General features: G+C 40.3%; 1 protein-coding gene across 5 annotated transcripts in view; it reads left to right on the top strand.

Annotated features, from left to right (window-relative positions):
• Window positions 1–18,837, top strand: part of inf2 (inverted formin 2) — an 86,775-nt gene that overhangs the window by 10,449 nt on the left and 57,489 nt on the right. The window contains exon 1 of one of the 5 annotated variants that reach the window (XM_072269617.1): window positions 14,895–15,017. The exons of the other annotated variants lie outside the window; for them this stretch is intronic. The gene's annotated coding sequence lies outside the window, so the exon portion shown is untranslated. Of the gene's footprint in view, window positions 1–14,894; window positions 15,018–18,837 lie in introns of those variants that run through there. 5 annotated transcript variants of the gene reach the window in all.

The following is an 18,837-nucleotide window of genomic DNA, read 5'->3' as shown; positions in this document are numbered from 1 at the left end:
AACAGTGTTTTATAAATCTATAACATAACCTTCTGGCTCTTGTTCACAATGCTTCAACAAATGAAGTCAAGCATGTCAAGCACCTTCTTTACCACTTCATCAATCTATGCAGCTGTTTTCAGAAAGCCATGAACCTGGGCCCAATGGCCCATCTCTTCATCAATGCTGTTAAGGATCTTGCAATTAACTGTGTACTCCGCCTTTAATATTGGATCTCCAAAAGTGCTGTGCCTCATATTTACCAGGATTAAACTCTTTGACACTTCTCTGACCATACCTGCACCATTTCCATCATAAAATGTTTAATCTTGCACCCTTGATAATCAGTGAGATTTTCACTCACAAGTCCTCCACCATCAACATCCAATCAGCCACCACAGACAAGAATCTCAATTAAGCCAGGCTCATGACTACTACGGCTGCAAGAGCAGATCAAAGATAAGATATGCTTTGAAAAGATTCACCTCCTGACATGTCAATCTCTTTCCACCACCTACAAGGTGCAAGTCAGATAGAATACCAGAACCAGAAACGCCTGAATTCTTCAGCACCAAAATAGATCAGTGTCTACATAGAGCAGGGGCTCTCACCTGAGGTCCAAGGACCCCTCAGTTAATGGTAGGTGTCCATGGCATAAAAAAGCCAGGTATCCCTCATCTAGAGAGATCCTGCCATGAACTTCCTACAGCTCCCCCCCAAAAAATCGGAAGATCCCTACCTACACTTTGGAGTCACTAATTGTTGGATATAACCACCCTGTTTAGGAATTTCCAGATAGGATGGTCTCTGGTGCTTGATGGTGACCTCAGTAACCTTATCTAAGTTTAGTATTAGTTTAGAACTGAATGATTGGAGACCTGTGAGTGAAGTAGTTCCTGATTTCTGAAGTTCCCCAAACCCCTCTGTCAGACCCTGCTGATGCATCTGAATCTCCAGTAGCCACATACTCATAATACTTATGGACCATCATTTACAAATACAGTTTATACTTCGAACTCTCCAAAACTCATTGGTAACTAGAATAATCACCTGGAATTAGAGGAAGTACCTTGCCTCATTTCAATAGCGTCACGAGAAATAGATGAACCAACACTGAGTGTAGACAACATTTACTTGTATAACCAGAACAAATATATTAAAAAAGCTCATAACCTTCAACCTCCAAAAATTCCTTTAAAATATAAAGCTTATTGTTGAGGAAGTCACAAAATCCACCCTTGACAGACTTTGCCAATTTGAGTCAGAGACCAGAATATGGAGCTTTTATGCACTACATCCAACAAAATCACCCAAGAATACTACAAAACTTCCCAAGCAAAACCATGCCTCATTATACAGTATGTGGGCAACATTGCTTCATACTTCCCCATACTTCCAGGCACTTGAATCAAAAGGATGATTCTGAAATAAACTTTCCAATTTGCAAAAAACCATTTGATCTAAACGGAGCAAATCCAGAAAAAAAATCCCTCTTTGAAGTTAAGAGAAAAATGGTCATATTTATAATTATTTTATGGAAAATCCCTGGGGCTGTTTTACATTTTTAGTTCATAATTTGTGATAGACAGGCTCACTTATATGGTTTTGTGTAGCATTTCATAGCTGCATAGCAGAATCTCTCAACAGCATTATTGATGCAGCCTTTATGCCTGAATGCCTCTTAAATAAGTTCATCATCACTTTATGATTTCTACTAATAAAAAATGACCGTCATACTGACATTTAATCTGCACTGGATTGCATATGGGTTCAACTAACATGAAAACTACATTGAGAATTCAGACAGAATGATCTTTATGCATTTCTATTAATTGTCAAGCAGATGTGTTTAACATACAGGCAGTGAGGCAGGCGGTACCATTTGTTCAGCATGTTATATTTATACCAGTGCTAGACACCATGCTTTTTGTAAACGGAAAACAGTGAAAAACCTTTCCAAATTTAAACACAATCACTTGGCATTTACTTTTCATTACCATTGATACCCTGGCTCATTTGAATTGCTAATCCTACAGCATTCAAGACCACAGAACTGTTGCTACTAAATCTCGTCGATTTCCACTTTACAGATAATGAAGACTTGGTAAAATTATTCCATCTGAGTTCTGAAAGGGTTTTACCAACAGGCTATAAAACGTACAGATGGTGACAGATGAAAAAGACCAGCTGGACCATTTGGCCTGTCCAGCACAAAAATTATGCAATTCAGCATTCTTTGCCCACATACTGTAAAATGACCTGCAAAAAACTTCCTAGAAGGGAGTAAATAAAGTTTTAAAAAAAAGTTATTTCAAGTAATATGGAATTCTAGAAATATCTCTCCAGTTCCTTTTCCAGTTCCTTAAAAAAAAATTCCATTAGAAAGTCAACATGAGGCACAGGGTCCAAGATCCCAGCTATATTGTGCACAGTGATAGCCTCCCCCAGAACATGGACTATGAATCTGCATTCATTGAATAAGTTCTTGCTCCAAAGCTCCATTACTATCTGCAAAAAATAAGAACCTAGATATTTAACTTTCCATTCTTTCTGTAATTTTTAGGCACTTTGCCTCCTCTAATTAACATCTCAAAATTAAATAGTCTATTCACATATATGCAGCATTCATAATTTTAAATATCCTTATCAAATCTCTTAGAACATCATGTTTTGTGGAATAAAAGTATCTCTCCAAGCCAATGATAATAACTACGTTGTGTTGCAAGCCTCTTCTGGGTTATTTCCAAGGTCACTTCAAGCAAAACCAAAGCTGGACACTGTACTTTAAAAAAGATTGAACTGACACTGCAGTATTACAAAGATAATAGATATCCTTTAGTATCAGCCATTGGACCCCATTTGTGTACATTACTCAATTGGAACCTTAATGGCATGCTGCATGCAACTTGCAAGTTTAAATGACAGTGTTCCAAATGTATCCTCTTTGTATGCCTTAAATAAGCAAGACGTGGTGATAATGTATACAGCTGTGCAATACACATTTAATGCCAAGCTTGTCAAATTAGTCTGCGTGTACTCAGTTAACCGTGTGTGCCAAGCACGTGTTCTCTAGCAAAACAGAAGGAGAACATTCAGCCATCAAGTCTATGCCAGCTCTTACAGCAATCCCACAAATCCCTTTTCCCCCACTTGTTTTGCCTCTGTTACCATTTTCTCTCACTTGCCCATTAAATTGCCCTACCCGGATTCACCCACACTGGACGTTATTTACAGCAACCAATTAACTCTCCAACCAGCACACCTTTGGGATGTGGGCGGAAAGCATTGCAGCCACGTGGTCAGAGGGAGAACGTGCAAACTCCACACAGACAGCACCTGAGATCAGGATCAAATACAACTCAGTAGGGTTGTAGCTAAGTGCTGCACTGCTATGCTGCTCAACTGGGTCTGAAAACCGCAGGCAGAAGCCTTGCATTTATAAATCTTTCAGTGACCTGCAATGAGGTGCCAAATTTCCACAGTGCCACAAAAATGCTAACACCAACAAGGGGAAGCTTAACAATCTGCCATTGGCATTGCGTGCTCTCCCGCTATAAAAATCCTGTTTGAAAGGAACTGGATCAATCACTCGATTGCTATGACTACCAAAGCACATTGAAAGCAGGATATTTTACAGTAGGAACTCAACTTTTAACTTCCCAAAGGTCTTCAACCTGTCATCATTTCTGTAGAATGAATTTTACTAATCTCTAAGAGTGCAACTGCAAAGATACTGATATTTTTAAAAAGTTTTTTTTAGGGAAAACAGCTCTGTGCACTACCATTCATCAGAACCACCCTGAACATTCAATATAGCCCGATATCAATGCGAGGCTTCCACTGGTATGAAATAATGACAACAGCTTACCTTCACCAGCACAGCAAAAATCTTTAACCGCTTCACTTCTACTCTAGAAAGGAGAGCAATTGCTTAAGTATTCCAACTCCTAACATGGAAAATACAGTACACACAGTGGACACTTTATTAGGTACGGGAATGGAACCTGCAGTCTTCTGCTGCTGTAGCCCATTCACTTCAAAGTTATGCATGTTGTATGTTCAGAGATGCTGTTCTGAACACTTGTGCTGTAACATAGGGTTACTTGAATGACTGTCACCTTCCTGTCAGCCTGACCCAGTCTGGCCACTGTCAATCTGATCTTTCTATCAATAAGGCATTTTTGCCCACAGAACTGCTGTTCACTGGATGTGTTCTTGTTTTTTTACATCATTCTCTGCAAACTCTAGAGACTATACATGAAGATCCCAGGAGATCAGCAGCTTTTAAGATACTCAAACCACTTTGTCTGGCACCAACAATCATTCCACGGTCAAAGTCACTCAGACCATATTTCTTTCCCATTCTGATGTTTGATCTAAGCAACAACTGAGCATCTTGACCATGTTCACATACTCCTATGCATTCAGCCACTGCCTCATAACTGGTTGATTAGATATTTGCAGTAATAAGCAGGTTTACAGGTTTTCCTAAGAAAGTGGTCCCTGAGTGTAATTCTCTATAATCTCATGTAGAGCACTCATTCCCTATGTTATAGCCCTGTTGTGACTGTGAACAAAGTCCTCAGAGAGACACTGAAGCTAGTAGATATAGAAGTCTTTATTGAGCAAAGTAAGCAGCAGACATCATATTCTAGTCACTCTTGGAAGAGTCCTGCCTGACCCAATGTTACATGACATTTTTATGTGCTAAAGATCAAAGGTAACAGTCGGATAATTCTATAGTTACAATGAATCTACAATGCTTCCTTTGAATTATATATAATTTTCAAACACCTCCATCTTCACACCCACTCTCCAGACGCCCAAAATGAATGTTAACTCCCACTGACTCTGGGCCACATTCATGCATATGCAGGCATCTGCGGTCAAATGGAGCGTTTCTTTGTTTTCAACCAACCACAAAATGTAGCTCCAGGAAGACCATTCTTCAGAGCTGCATTTTAAATTCAATCTACAATCCACGTTCAGGTCTGAAGACTGGCTGCTGTTGAAATTAGTATTTGCTATATACCATAACTCCAGAATACGCCCAAACAAGGCCGATGCGAGTTCCTCGTCATGAGCGTAGAAGCAACTCCACATGACACGTTGTCATCATGTGGAGTGCCATTGTGGATTATCTTTATAATATGACCTCCCATGTGTAGTCACCATTAAAGCATTCCATCACGGCACAGGACCCACGTTACCTTCCCTTCTTCGCTACATCATTTTACTGCTCATTTGCACGAGAACTATGAACACAAGGGCCAAACGAAAATCATCATGCCAAGCAATGTTATGCAGAAAATCAATACAAAATCACCATCACACTCGGGCATTCCCTTGGCATCCAAAATCATCCCTGCTCAAATGCACAGTCACTACAACTGCTGGTGGGGAGTGGCTGAGTGCTGTGGGAAGAACTACCATGAGCTGGAACCTGATGGCCTGGGCTTCATACTCCTCTGTTTCACCATTAGACCATAACATATTGGAGCAGATTTAGGCCATTTGGCTCATTGAGTCTGCTCCGCCATTCCATCATGGACGTAATGCTGAGGCTTCATAAAGCCTCGCTTGGGGCACTGTTATCTAAGAAAGGACACTGGAGAGGATTCAGATTTGGTTCACAAGAATGATTCTGGGAATAAAGTTACCATATGAGGACTAATTGATGGCTCTGGGCTTGCACTTGCTGGAATTCAAAAGAATGAGGGGGGATCTCAGTAAAACTTATTAAATGCTGAAAGGCCATGATAGAGTGGATGTGTAAAGGATGTTTCCTATGGTGATGGAGTCTAGGACTAGAGGGCACAGCCTCAGAATAGACGAGGAGGGATTTCTTTAGCCAGAGAGTGGTATATCTGTGTAATCATTACCACAGGTGGCTGTGAAGGCTGTCATTAGGTATATTTAAGGCAGAGGTTGATAGATTCTTGATTAGTCAGGGCATGAAGGGTTATGGGAAGAAGACAGGAGATTGGGGTTGAGAGAGAAGTGGATCAGCCATGATGAAATTGCAGAATGGACTTAATTCTGAGGCTCTATTCCCTCTATTCTGAGGCTGTGCCCTCCGGTCCTAGACTCCATCAAAGAATATCCAAGTCCTTCAGCGTGGCACTAATGCACCGTTCAAGGCTGTTGAAGGAGAGTACCCCAACAGAATAGCAGGTAATCACTGACCATATTTTCTGCATTTCCCTGGTTAATTGAGTGAGACTTTCACTGTCATAAGCAACTTCAAAACCAAGGCCTTTCTCATTAGCAATGAGATTTCAAACTTCAGCAGAAACTTGGTAGGTTATCAAGGGGACCCAACATCGATGGCACCAGTGAATTTTCTACAGCGAGTATAATTCAGTGGGATTCCTAACTGTGGCTTGAAGCCCACAATGGGGAGAGCAGAACTTGACCATGTCAGCCTTTGGACAGCTGCAGCAAAGGAGCAGAAAGCTGAACTCCACTGTGAAAACGCAGAGGGCAAGCTTCATTGAAGCAGTGATTCTTTATCAGTCAGGGAGTGAAGTGACTCACCAGTTGTAATCCTAGGATAGGACAGGGTGTGTGGGGGTTTGCATTTGTAATTTCCATGTCTTCCACCCACTGTTATGATGCTAGATATCAGTTACATACAAGTGTGCCTTACATCCAGTGTTGCCATGTGGTGCAAACTGAAGTCTGCATTGGCAATGGCAGCAACAGACACAATGGCCAAAGTGGCCACTGGTACAGAGCCAGCAGAATAGGCAGATCTCCATGTTAGGGAGGGAGGAAATGGCACGTCAAAGATTGAAAAGGATTTTGTCAGCGTTTGAATCCCAATGACTGCAGATCATTCATAGAGTCATTGTGCCATTCAGCACAGAAACATTTTCTTCTTCATCCTGTCCTTGCCTCTATCAAGTGTCCGTCAACATTTATCCTATTTGCTACCACTGAGTCTGTTTCCTTCCATGCCTTGGTAATTCATGTGCACATCTCAATTCTTCTCAAACATTGAAAGTGTTCACCACCACCATCCTTAAATATCATGTAATATCTTTACACCACAAAACTTTTATAACAGATCTGATGTGAGCTTATCTCCTTCCTTTCCCAAGTTGCCTTGGCTTTTATCAATTCCTTCAGATTTTATCACTTCTTCATCTTGGGAGAGTTGAGCAATGGGGAAGAGAGAGAGGGAAGAGGCAAACAGAGAGAGTCAAGGTTGGGTGGAAACAGGAGAGACAGGAGAAATAGAGAAGGAGAGGGAGAGAGTGAATTTTGTCAATCTCAATTGTATATCATCAATTCAAACATCCTAAGGGATACCAGGAGTTCTATAAAAATAGCTTATGTATCTCAGCCTCTCCCTTCCAGTAAGATTCCTTTCATATCTTCTATGACTTCATCGGGAGCAGGGACCAGTCTATTACATAAGTACATAAGTACAGTGGTCTATGCAAATTCCAAGGCTCCTGGCATAGCCAGACTTGTCTGTGCTAGTATCTTGCTTTAGCAATTACAACATTTAATTTGACAATCTCAAAATCTAGTCTGTAATTTATCTGTGTTGTATCTTGCATCCAGCCCCATACTTCTAGCTTCCACGATGAAATTATTACGACTCTCCTTGCCACAAGTATGCAGCTTTCTTTGACTTTATTACCTCCACTGCATCGGGCAATTTCAATACATTTCAATTCTTTCATGTTGCCAATGTGGAATATATTATCCTGTGAGTTCTTAAATACAGAGCATGCAAAAGTACATAGTAAACACTGGATTCTCTAAAAGGTACGTTGGATTTATTGAGAATGAACACAACATGTCCAGACTGCAAATTCTCAATAAAGAATGCATTGCTGACAGAAAGAATTCAACACAGAACTGGCTAGGTTTGGTAGGTACATGATATGATACACGTTAGCATGATTTCATAGCCACCATTCATCACCCATGATTTTAAATCTAGATTTAGAAATTCTTCTTAAATTCACATAAAACCTGGCACAGATGCACCTTTCAACAGAAGTACTTTTCTTTTAACACCAACGTTGTAAGCAGTGCTCACTTGAGTACATGTTCCTCACATTTTTAAAAACTATCTAGCCACCCATAAACCATGTACTTTTAAAAAAATCTCTTTGTTCTCTAATCTGAGGAAGGAAATAATTTCCTTTGCCAAATGGGGATCTTTTCTCCCTTGTTTCAAATAAAAAGTTGTTGTGTTAAAAGAAAAATACTATCAAAAATTCTCTTGACGTGACGTGAATGACAAGTATAGGTATTAAAGTATACTTTCAACTAGCATAAAAGAATACAACCTGCATTAGAGGGAGACTAAGAGCTGAGAGCTAAACCTCACTTATTAACTCCTGAGTCGTACCTCAATAAAAAGAGCTGAATTTCTTCTGGATGTTCACTAACCTCTCACCCTAGCATTGATAGAAGTCCATTGGCAACTCCCCTCTCCAAAAAAAGTAAGAGTGTTTTTAAATAAACCCTTCTCCCATGGTGAAACATGGCACTAAATGGCTGCAACATGTAAATGAGTTACTTTCTCACTGGACCATGGGCATTCAGCCTCAGAGGACAGCAGCGGTTGTCATGACCACGTGTTTGAGGGGATAATTCTGCTTCTCTGGTCAGTAATTTATGAATTTAATGTACAGAGGTCAGTGAAAAAGGACAATAAGGACCAAAGTACAAGATTCATTGCAATATGTTTACCTCCTTTTGGCTAGTTTCAGAGTCGCACTGGCCCGAGAAAACCCTGCTCATAGCAAAATCAGATTGTACACTCAAGGACCATCCAAGCACTTGTTTTCATGAGCAATATGCAGTAGATGCTGAACTGCTTGTTAAATACCTTGGAGTGGTTCTTGTCCTATAAACTAAATGTATTTCAATGCACGAGGGTTAACAGGTAAAGCAGATGAAGTCAGAGCGTAGATTGGCTCTGGGGACAAGGATGTTTTATCCATAACAGAAATATTGCTAAGGAAAGGACAGGGCTGGCAGCTCAATGTTTTAGGATACAGGTGCTAAAAGTGTGATTGAGGTACATTTAAGTGAGGAGGTAGTGTTGCCTTTGTGATAAGGGAGGACGTACAGAAATGCTGTAGAGATGACATCGTTGGAGGATCATCCAGTGAGGGCATATAGGATGTAGTTAGGAACAAGAAGGTGAGGGTCACTCTAGTGAGGCTGAACAATAAATTCCTACCGATAGTCAGTGGGAACCGACTATTGTGTAGGGAAATTACTCACAGTTGCAAGAAAAATAGGGTTGTATAAATAGGAGTTTGTAATTTCCCCGAGAGTGCAAAGGCCCTGGACAGGGTGGAATTTGTAAAATGTGTCCAGGAAAGTTTCCTGAGGCAATATACAGAGGGACGCAACACCATACCGAGTCTTAGGGAACAATGCAGGGCAAATAACAGAGGTGGCAACTCATGACCATAATTCTAATAGTTTTAAGATAGTGATAGAAAAGGTTAGGACAGGTTTGCAGGTTAGGGTTCTAAGCTGAAGGAGGATAATTGAGAGAATTAGGCAGGATCAGGAAGAGATCAATTGGGAGAGATTGTTTGAAGGGAAAGAAGGAATTTGAGAGTGTGTTATCAAGAGACGCAGGGCAGCATATTCCGGTTAGGGTGCAAGTTTAGGGAATATTGATAGTGAGAAATATTGAACCTCCAGTCAAGATAAAGGAAGCATACTGTACATTGGGTTTAAAGGCCAGAGTGGAATTAATTCTTTGATGACTATGAAAAAAACATTAAAAATATATTCAAGAGAGAAATCAGGAGGGAAAAAAAGAGGTGAGATAGATCTGGCAGTTGAGGATAAGGAAAATCATAAGAGATTCTATGGACATATTAAGAGTAAAAAGGTGATTGGGGAGAAAGTAGGGTCTCTAGGGCCCCTATGTCTCAGGCAGCAAGAGATGGGTGAGATTTTTAATGAATATTTCTCTTCCATTTTTACTGAGGAGTAAGTCATGGTTGCTCAAGAGACAAGGGAAAAAGGTGGAGATGTTTTGGTAAACATTCATATTACCAAGGAGGAGGCATCTGCCGCCTTATAGCACATTAAGGTGGATAAATCCCCAGAGCCTGACAAAGTATATTCTTGGACTTTCTAGGAGGCTAGAGGGAAGTTGTAGAGCCCTCCCTTGTGAAAACATTTCCTTCATTATTAGCCACTAGTGACATTCCCAGAGATTGGAAAGTGGTTACTGTCATTCTGTTGTAAAAGGTGTGTAGCAAGGACAAACCAGGAACTACAGACAGGCCAGCCTGACATCAGTGGTAGAGAAGATACTAGAGGGAATTTTGAGGGACAGGATCTGCCAACGTTTGTATAGGAAGACTCTAATTAAGAGTCAGCATAGCTTTGTGCAGGGGAAGCCATGTTTAGTGAAACTTTGGGGTTTTTTTTTTGAAGAGGTAACTTTGGGTTTTTGTTTTTGAAAAGGGAAGATGAGGGTAGAGCAGTGGTAGTCTGCTTGGACTTTAGCAAGGCTCTTGTCAAGGTCCCGCATGGCAGTCTGCTCTGGAAGGTTAGACCTCACGGAATCTATGGACAGCTAGTTAGTGGATTCAAAATTGGCTCAGAGGTAGGGTAGTAGCTGAAGGCTGTTTCTTAGAATGGAGACCGGTGACTAGTGGTGTGGTGCTGCAGGGATCAGTTTTAGGACCCCTGTTATATGTTTGATTAGACTTTATGAGATAGGAGCAGAATTAGGCTACTTGGCCCATCAAGTCTGTACCATCATTTCATCACGGCTGATCCAATTTTCCTCTCAAACCCAATCTCCTGCCTTCTCCCCATATCCTTTCATGCCCTGACAAATTAAGATTCTTTCAACCTCTGTCTTAAATATACATAAAAACTTGGCCTCCATAGCTGCCTGTGACAAAGAATTCCACAGATTCATCACTCTCTGGCTAAAGAAATTCCTCAGCTCTGTTCTGAAAGGACCCACCTCTATTCTGAGGCTGTGTCCTCTGGTCTTAAATATTCTCATCATAGGAAACATCCTTTCCACATCCACTCTATCAAGGCCTTTCACCATTCAGGTCACCCCTCATCCTTCTGAATTCTAGTGAATACAGGCCCAGAACCATCAAATGCTCTTCATATGATAAGCCTAGAATCATTTTCATGAACCTCCTTTGACTCCTTTTCAGTTTTAGCACATCCTTTCTAAGATAATATGGTTAATTGGATCAGCAAATTTACAGATGACACCAAGATTAAGGGTGTAGTGGACATCAAGGAAGACTACAAGAGTTTGCAGCAGGATCTGGGCTGCTGGAAAAATGGCAAATGGAATTTAATGCAGACAAGTTCAAGGGTAGGTATTACACAGTGAACGGTAGGGCACTGAGGAATATGCTGTAGAACAAAGGGATCTAGGAACACAGGTCCACGATTCATTGAAAGCAGCTGCACAGGCATTTCGGGTTGTAAAGAAAGCTTTTGGTACTTTGACCTTCATAAATCAAAGTACGAGTACAGAAGATGGGATGTTATGTTGATATTGTATAAGATATTGGTGAGGCCTAATTTGGAGTACTGTGTTCAGTTTTGGTCACCTACCTACAGGAAAGATGCAAACAAGGTTGAAAGGGTACAAAAAAAATTACAAGGATGTTGCTGAGACTGGAAGACCTGATTATGAGGAAAGATTGAATAGATTAGGACTTTTCAACTTGGAATATAGAAGATTGAGAGGAGATTTGATAGAGGTGTACAAAATTATGAGTGGTATGGATAGGGTGAATGCAAGTAGGCTTTTTCCACTGAGGTTGGGTGGGACTACAGCCAGAGGTCATGGGTTAGGGGTGAAAGGTGAAAGGTTTGGGGAAACTTCTTCACTCAGAGTGTTGTGAGAGTGTAGAACAAGCTGCAAGTATACGTGGTGCATGCAAGCTCAATTTTGATGCTTAAGAGAAGTTTGGACAGGTACATGGATGGTAAAGGGCTATGGTCCCAGTGTTGGTTGATGGGAGTAGATAGTTTAAATGGTTTGGCACTGACTAGATGGGCTGAAGGACCTATTTCTGTGCTATACTTTTCTATGACTCTACTACTCACTGTCTATAATCCTATTACCTTTCCTGAACAAGGGAATAACATTTGCCATCCTCCAGTCTTCTGGTACTACTCTTCTGGCCAGTGAGGAAGCAAAGATTATCAAAGGCACAGCAATTTCTTCCGTCATCTCCTGTAGTAACCTAGGTTCTATCCTGTCCGCCCCAGGAATTTACCCATCCTAAACATGAGAAAGTCCACAGATGCTGAAAATCCAAAGTAACACACATAAAATTCTGGAGGAACTGCCCTATCCTCACGTTTTCAAAATTTCCAGCACATCCTCTTTCATATCATTGACATGTTCCAGTTTATCAGCCTGCTTTGCACTGTGCTGAATTTGTCAATATCCCTCTCACTGGTGAATGCTGAAGCTAAGTATTCATTAAGGACCTCCCATATCTCATCCGACTCCAGGCACTTATTTCCTCATCCATCCCCGTTCAGTCCTTCTGTTATCCTTCTGTTCTTCATGTACATGTAAAATGCCTTGGGTTTTTCCTTAATTCTACTCACCAAGGCTTTCTCATCTTCCCTTATAGCTCTCCCAAGCCTTTTCTTAAGATCCTTACTGGCTACCTTGTAACTCTAATCAATCTTAGAGTTTTTTAAGGAAGTTGCCAAGGCAGTGGATATTGTCTACATGGACTTTAGCAAGGCATTTTACAAGGTCCCGCATCGGGGGTTGGTCAAGAAGGTTCAGTCACTTGGCATTCAAAGTGAGGTAGTAAATTGTATTAGACATTGGCTTAGTGGGAGAAGTCAGAGAGTGGTAGTAGATGGTTGCCTCTCTGACTGGAGGCCTGTGGCTAGTGCAGTGCTGTAGGGATCAGTGCTGGATCCATTGTTCTTTGCCATCTATCTCAATGATCTGGATGATTATGTGGTTAACTAGATCAGCAAGTTTGCAGATGGCACCTAGATTGGGGTGTAGTGAACGGTGAGGAAGAATATCTTGATCTGGACCGGCTGGAAAAATGGCAGATAGAATTTAATGCAGGCAAGTGTGAGGATTTGCACTTTGGTAGGACCAGATAGGGTAGGTCTTCCACAGTGAATGCTTGGGCACTGAGGAGTACTGCAGAACAAAGGGATCTGGGAATACAGGTCCATAATTCATTGAAAATGGCATCACAGATCAAAAGGGCCATCAAGAAAGCTTTTGGCACTTTGGCATTCAAAAATCAAATTACTGGATACAGGAGTTGCTATGTTATGTTGAAGTTGCATAAGATGTTGGTGAGGCCTAATTTGGAGTATTGTGTGCAGTTTTGGTCATCTACCTACAGGAATGATGTAAATCAGGTGAAAAGAATACAGAGAAAATCGCTGGGACTGGAGGACCTGCATTATAAGGGAAGATTGAATAGGTTAGGACTTTATTGCTTGAAGCATAGAAGATTGAGAGGAGATTTGATGGAGGTATATAAAATGATGAGCAGTGTAAATAGGGTGAATGCAAGCAAGTTTTTACCACTGAGGTCCAATGGGACTACAATTAAGGGTGAAAGGTGAAAAGTTTAAGGGAACATGAAGGGAAACTTCTTCACTCAGAGGGTCGTTGAAAGTGTGGAAAGAGCTGCCAGTGCGAGTGGTGCATGCGAGCTCAATTTCACTGTTTAAAAGAAGTTTGGATAGGTACATGGATGGTAGGAGTATGGAGGGTTATAGTTCCGGTGCAGGTCGATGAGAGTAGATACCTTAAATAGCTCAGCACAGACTAAATGGGCCACAGGGCCTATTTCTATGCTGTACTTCATGACCAACAACAGCATTAACAATCAAATAAGTAAAATGCATTTCCATAAAACAGTTGCCTGGTTTTGTATTTGTATTTATTGTGTTTTTTATTGTCATTGTATTCTTTATCTTATTATGTTTTCTTGCTGCGGCTGCAGATCTGGAATACAATGATTTCATTCTCCTTTACCCTTGTGTACAGGGAATGACAAACAATCTTGAAGATGGTGATCGTTAGCATTTAGCAAGCAGAATGTGTTAAAGATTCCATATTTCCTGCCAATGATATGTGTCCACTAATTAATATCATTTATTTTGTCGACCCTGCTAAGAAAGAAAGCTTTTGTGTCTAGCAATGTTTTTAAATACTCGTCTGCTTGTGTCTGCTGCTGCAGAGTCTGCCTAGCTCTCTCATAATTAGAAATAGATCCAAATTTGATGTTTTGACTGACTTGCTTCAGTGCAAGTGACTGGCAATGTAAGTTCTATAAAAATAAAACACTCATGTACATCAACACCTACCAGATACACACACAAGTATGGAGAAACAACTCTTTAAAATTATTTCACCACAAAATTTAATAACTGATTTCCCTCCAGAATAAGACGCTGATGTTCATGTAGTCACCAGACCTTTCATCAGGTAAAACGTATTGAATCATACGTCTGAAAATCTTTGCCTGAAATTTTGAAGCAAAATATTAAATTGGAAAATGCATCATTTTAGAAAAGCGTAATAAAATCTTTAAAAGGTGAGTATATGTGACAAAGTTGAAAAATTTGCCATTACGCTGGCTGTGGATTATTTCACTGCAAAATGGTTTCTACTTCATTTGTATGATATAATTATTTTCATGTGACTTTGCTGCATATCATTCAAATGGGTTTCTGAAAGAACAGTCACATGAATAATAGAGGCACTTACGGGTTTTTGCTAAAGTGCCCTTATTGCAAAAAAGAACTAGTCATGAATGTTGGCAACTGTTCTGCTGTGATTAGCAATTCAGTCTCTGAAATCTGCTGCAGAGGCACAGTGCAAGGGTTCCCAGTACCTCAGTCACAGTGGTTTCGTACAAATGTTTGTAAGGCAGCACCATCTCCATGATGAATTTCAAGCTGCTTTTGAAAGTCTGGTGACATGACAGGAATTTATTGATATTTTAAGAGAAGATCATTTCAATCCTTTTCCAGAGAGAACGTGCAGCTCCTGGGTAAGTTTTATTGTTCTGGTTTTTGAATGATAAAGAAATAACTTTCTAGAACGAGAAAAACTTTCCAGTCATGGGGATTCAGTTAACTGTGTAGCTTGTGGTGATGCATGTTAGAGTAATTCCTCTCTCTATTCAAAACCTTAAAGATTCAGAGAACTTTAATGTAATGAAAATATGTTTTTATTTCATGGTTTGGGCCCTAATATTAAGGATTTTAATCACTATGAATTAATTGATGTACTCCTTACATAGATTGCTGTTTGTCAGAAACACGACAAAATTATTAGGGCAGAGTTAATTCCAGAAAATGGATGTTGTTTTATGATCTATAAAAATCACATACCTCTTGAATTTCTCAACAAGAAACAGTACTCTGCAAACGTCTTAGGTACATTATAATATAGCTAGAGTGCCCAAGTCATTTGCACAGTACTGTGTATTATGTCTTTCCAGTTACCAAATAACAGACATCCCACCTCTCCCAGAAGTTCCGGGAGTCTCCTGCATATTAATAGTGGCTCCCTGATGCCCGCAAATTATATACAATATCCCGGAAATCAATTTTTTTGAGAGAGCGAGAGAGCGTGAGAAAGAGAGAGCAACCACGAGAGAGAGAGAGAGAGAGAGAGAGAGAGAGAGCGCGAGAGAAAGTGAGAGCGCGTCATGGCAGAGTGTTCCAAAAAAAAGAAAATATAAAACATACGTCACCCCAGACTACCCTAAAGTGTACCCCTGCCTAATAGGGGTCAAAAATAATGACAGTGTTGCTCACTGCACTGTTTGCAACAGTGACTTTTCTATTGCCCATATTGGGTTAAGACTGTAAAAGACATGTTGAGGGGAGTTTAACAGGTGTCATTCGTTCATTAGCATAGCGAATGTTATTTAAACTAGCTGGCTAGCTGCTAAGAAGCTACTCTATTGCAGACATCTCACCTCTCCCGGAAGTTCCGGGAGTCTCCCACAAATTGATGATGCTACCTCCTTGAAATGAGTTTTTGCAGGGTGGGATGTCTGCTTAAGAGTAATGAGCTAATACAAAGCTAAGTACTTTTATTTCTGCTTCCCAAACGCCTTCCTATTTTAACCTATAAACAGTTTGTACTCTGAAAAAGTCTTAGGCACTATATTTACTTATATACCACATACATACATTACATACATACATATACACATCCAAGACCTTTTGCACAATACTGTATTTTCCTGGCTTTACTCTCCCAGCCTCTGCAATTTCTCAGCCCCAGTGATTTCTCCACCGTCAATTCACTGTTCACCTTTCTCTGAATTTACAGCCCTGTTTTTCTTCAATCGATCTAACCTGTTGACTTTGTTGTCTCATGTCCTTGTTACCCTCAGTGGAAAAGTGACAGCTTTCTGAGTACTTCCATGGATCTCTGTTTCTTGACACACAATAGTCTTCTGAGTCCATATCTGACAATAACTCTAAAAATGGTCATCATAAGAACAGAAAGCTGCAAGAGCACATGGAATAGCAAGCAAGAATAGGCCATAAAGACCTCAACCTGCTCCACCATTGTATAAGATTATGACCCAATAAATATTCTTCTGATTCATAGTGTCCAGAAAACTACTAGTCTCAGGCTTGAATATCATCAACGTTTGAGTGCCGACCAAGTAAAAGGTAGATTTAACACTGGCTAGGCAAGATTTCCCAAATGTCGGAAATGTGTGGCTGTTGAGGGTGGCGTCACTGAACTCAAGGACTGTGGCCTTTCTCCTTACCTGCTTGAGAAAATTTAACTGCTTCTCCATCCTATCATCAGTGCTCCAAACTGTCTCCAATCTCTCCTCTCCATATGACACCCTTCCCTTGATCCAGCTTCTCTGTTTGCATCCCAAGCCTTGCTCCGATCTCCCTGCTGCTTTGGATCACAGCCTTCATTTAGCCTTGGCCTCCGATTTCTATATTTCTCTGTGATTCCCACATCCCTTGGGTCCTTGAGTTAAAAATAAGTTTGATCACATTCTTTAATGTCAATGACTCATTGGGATAGAAAACTCCAAAAAAAGCAAGATGCACTATGAATGCATACCAGTCCAAACCAATTACCCTTCATGTTGCATTAATGCTGCCTGGTCCCAAGCAGAGAAAGACAGTATCAATGTGACCAGAGTGTCTGCATAGGCTGTTAGCATTTAATATGATTATAAATGGAGAAAAAAAACTCTTCAAACTGGATTAACATTATATGATTTAGCTTTATTTACTTGATTGTCAAATATTGTTCCATTGTTCTTTAATGATAAAGAAAGCTCATCTTCAATCCTGAGGCAAATTACAGCTGCCACCAATGAAATTGTTCCCCATTATTGTAGATCACTTGTTAAGCATGTTACAGATAAATGCATTATATTATTAGATTGGGCTTTTGTGCATTAACATCCCTATCCCTTCCTTTTATCTAGTGGTAAATAGCTCAGATAAAATTATTTACCTGTTGCAATGGGAGGAGAATGGTTTGTTAATGATTTATACTGGATTACAAGGAAGGCTGTATACAAGGAAGATAATGTGGACATAATTAAATGTACACAGATAACATCACTACTCACTGATACAAGTCCTCCATCAACAAGTTAAAGATGAACGAGGATGCACATGTTTCTAAATCTGGTCAGTCCTATCATAGGTTTGCATGCAGCTGGTATGAATTTAGGAATCCATGTCACATAGCTAAGCAAATAAATAGCAGCATCATGGTAACATTTGACAGACCAAAGGATACTTTATAAAGTTTTCATCCTATTAAATTAAACATCTTCACTATTTCAAATAAAATTCAAGATCAAACCTGATTATTTTATTTCAAACCATCTTATGCATAGATTATTGTATTAATTCTAGTGTAAACCTAACGGACTAGTTCTCATCTCTGCACATTAATGAATCTGTAAGCATATTCACGATAATAAGAGCTTAGAGAAGGCTCTGCAGTTTAATAAGATCATGGCCGACCAGTTATTGCATTGCCACTTTCCTTAAACCCTATATCCCTTGGCTTCTTTAATATACAAAAATGTTTCCATTTACTTCTTGAGTCAAGCAACTAAACCTCACAGTCTCATTGGAAATTAATTCCAAAGGTTCATAAGTTTTCAGATGATGTTTATTCCTGAGGCTGTCCTAATGCCGAACTATCAGATTGAGGCTGTGATACTTGATTCTAGATACCTCACCAGGTAGATAGAAATATAGAAAACCTAAAGCACAAAATAGGCCCCTCGGCTCACAAAGCTGTGCCGAACATGTCCTTACTTTAGAAATTACCTAGGGTTACCCATAGCCTTCTATTTTTCCGAGCTCCATGTACCTATCCAGGAGTCTCTTAAAAGACCCTATCGTATCCGCCTCCACCACCGTCGCCGGCAGCCCATTCCACACTCACACCACTCTGCATAAAAAAACTTACCCCTGACATCCCTTCTGTACCTACTTCCAAGCACTTTAAAACTATGCCCTCTCATGCTAGCCATTTCAGCCCTGGGAAAAGCCTCTGACTATCCACATGATCAATGCCTCTCATCATCTTAAACACCTCTATCAGGTCACCTCTCATCCTCTGTCGCTCTAAGGAGAAAAGGCTGAGTTCACTCAACCTTATTCTCATAAGGCATGCTCCCCAATCCAGGCAACATCCTTGTAAATTTCCTCTGCACCCTTTCTATGGTTTCCACATCCTTCCTTTAGTGAGGCGACCAGAACTGAGCACAGTACTCCAAGTGGGGTCTGACCAGGGTCCTATATAGCTGCAACATTTCCTCTCATCAATCCCATGATTGATGAAGGTCAATTCAC

This window comes from Mobula birostris, chromosome 1 (assembly GCF_030028105.1).
Source record: "Mobula birostris isolate sMobBir1 chromosome 1, sMobBir1.hap1, whole genome shotgun sequence".
Lineage (NCBI taxonomy): Eukaryota > Metazoa > Chordata > Chondrichthyes > Myliobatiformes > Myliobatidae > Mobula > Mobula birostris.
The sequence above is the reverse complement of the archived record's forward strand: the minus strand, read 5'-3'. Positions and strand labels throughout refer to the sequence as shown.